The sequence below is a fragment of the Nematolebias whitei genome, chromosome 1 (assembly GCF_014905685.2).
Source record: "Nematolebias whitei isolate Nwh7 chromosome 1, NemWhi1, whole genome shotgun sequence".
NCBI lineage: Eukaryota > Metazoa > Chordata > Actinopteri > Cyprinodontiformes > Rivulidae > Nematolebias > Nematolebias whitei.
The window spans coordinates 44,764,632-44,767,270 of record NC_056498.1 but is presented as its reverse complement, the minus strand read 5'-3'; the positions used below and the strand labels follow the sequence as shown (position 1 = coordinate 44,767,270).

General features: G+C 46.6%; 1 protein-coding gene across 1 annotated transcript in view; it reads left to right on the top strand.

The window, feature by feature from the left end:
* The window catches only part of dntt (deoxynucleotidyltransferase, terminal), a 95,486-nt gene that overhangs the window by 62,172 nt on the left and 30,675 nt on the right, over positions 1–2,639 (top strand). The gene's annotated exons all lie outside the window — the stretch shown is intronic.

Here is a 2,639-nt window from a genome sequence, read left to right as displayed (position 1 = left end):
TCCGTCCGTCCGTCCGTCCGTCCGTCCGTCCGTCCGTCCGTCCGTCCGTCCATCCATCCATCCATCCATCCATCCATCCATCCATCCATCCTCTTGTTCTGGCCTCAGTTCTCAGAGCAGCAGTTTGAGCAGGGAGGTCCAGACGTCCCTCTCCACAGCCTCTTCCTGCTCTTCTGGGAGGACTCCAAGGTGTTCCCAGGTCAACTGAGAGACGTAGTCTCTCCTGCATGCCCTGGATCTTCCCCAGGGTCTCCTCCCAGTCTGACATGCCTGAACCACTTCAACTGTCTCCTCTGGATGTGGAGGAGCAGCAGTTCTCCTCGGAGTCTCTCCTGATAACTGAACTTCTCCCCCTGTCTCTAAGAGAGAGTCCAGCTCTGCAGAGGAAACTCATTTCAACGTCCTGGATCCACGATCTCATTATTTCTGTCACTAGGTAATATCTTACCTGTTGTAGATAACTCATTGAACAACCTCAGTTTGTAAAAATAGACATAATGTCTCACTGGGCTCTAACGGATGTGTCGGACTGGCTGCGTTATGTTTTGCGAGGCCGTTTTATGAATTTTTTTATTTTTATGCACGGCTTGCAAAACTGCCCTCTCAGCCATGCACATTATCTTATAACCCACCTTCGCCCACATTGCACCCACCTCTGCAGCTGAAGCAGGGTGCAAACAGCTGAAGGCAAACATTACAATTCTTTTGGTTTGTCGACTGCAAACAAATTTATTCAAAGAATTAGTTTGGCTCTATCTGGACCTTCGACTTTATCCAGAAGTCTGTTTTGGACCTTTGACTATAAACTATGACAAGCCTGGAGTCGCAGGGCATACGAGTGCTTGCGGCTCCTGACGGTGCTGTTCATCTCATCAGCACCTGACCAGGACTAGTGTCATCGTAACTCTGATTCTTTCATCCAAAGCTGCAGAAATGATTCACGTCTGGAATAAAGCCACACTCAGCTGGGGTTTTAATATTCATAGGAACATGAAGTGACCTATATTTCTGGCCTCGTGAAGTAGAGGAGCCAGTGCCTCTTTCAACAACCTGCGTCCAGCGCAGCTCAGGGGATTTTAATTTCTCATTTGTCAGTATTTTATTCCTTTATGTTGCCTTCCTGGCCTCATGTGCGCCGGTTCTGTCAGCGCCTTTAGGTACGCCATTACTGAGTGTTAAGCAAACGCAGAGTCCCCCTCCCTGCCTATTATTGGGAGGTGAATGGTTATCTGTAATTGCAGAGAGGGAGCACTCCAGACGGTGCAGACAGGAGTGACACGGAGGCTTTTTGCCTACAGTTGCAGAAGAAATGAGTCTGCTTGAAGATAATTAAAGGAAAGTGAAGAGCCTCGGTGGTTTCTATAAAACTCCCCTGAAGTTTTCTTAACCCCGACAACCTTGGCTTTCTGTTTGGCCTCGGAGGAGCCCTGCTGACCCGTGCTCCCTGCAACAATCTGCACGCTTCTGACAACGTGCTAAATGCTCCGTGATTCGGCTCAGACGGACAGAGCGGCTGCTCGCTCCATTTAACTCTCCAATTATCGCCCTGGAAGGAGACGGAGGCAGAGTTATGACGGACAGGAGTAAAGCAGCTTCCTAACAATCGTCCTGGATCCTGGAAGGAAACTCGTGAACGCTGTAAAACGTTTCCAAGAAGAATCAGCGTGAGCTCCTGAGGAAACTGACGCATCAGGTCTCTCTCTCCTGTTTGGCACTCGTTCGTCTCACTTCCTCTTAAACGTAATCTCTTTGTTCTTACATGTTTAGCTGCTCCATTTAATCTTTCATTTGTACGGATTTGTTAAATATTTACCATCCACGATGGCTTGAGGCTGCAGCTGGTCACGCTCACACGTGCACGCCATTTGATCGTCTGTCGTCTGTGCGACCGGTATTTTCTCTCCGTAAACCATTTCAGTAGGAACTTCTTTTGAGCTTTTATTGTGAAATGACATTTGTGTTGTTTACCAACAACAACATGAAACTTTCTGTTACAGAAGTCAGGAAATGGTTAAAACCATTACAACTGTTTCACAAACCATTAAATTATGATTTGTCAATCATCCTGGATGATCTCAAAATAAAGTCTTAATCTGGCTTCAACACAACCTTAATAATAATAATAATAATAAATAATAATAATAATAATAATAATAATAATAATAATAATAATAATATTAATAATAATAATAATAAAGTGATATGTGTTGACATCATTGTATGTTCCCATACATTTAAGAAATTGTCTCTCTGCATTTAACCCATTGCACCTGGGATACACCCAGGTGGAGCAGTGGGCAGCTATGTAGGCGTCCAGGGAGCAATTCGGGATTAGGTGTCCTGCTCAGATGCACCATGAGATGTGCAATGACCGGGGATCAAACCCAGGACCTTCAGAGTCAGCTGCCCTGCCCCTGCACCATCTCAGCCCCATGCTCTTCAAGTTGAATTAAGGGATTAAATCCATCCATCCATCCGTTCGTCCATCCATCCATCCATCCATCCATCCATCCGTCCGTCCGTCCGTTCGTCCATCCATCCGTTCGTCCGTTCGTCCGTCCGTCCGTCCGTCCGTCCGTCCGTCCGTCCATTCATCCATCCATCCATCCATCCATCCATCCATCCATCCATCCATCCAT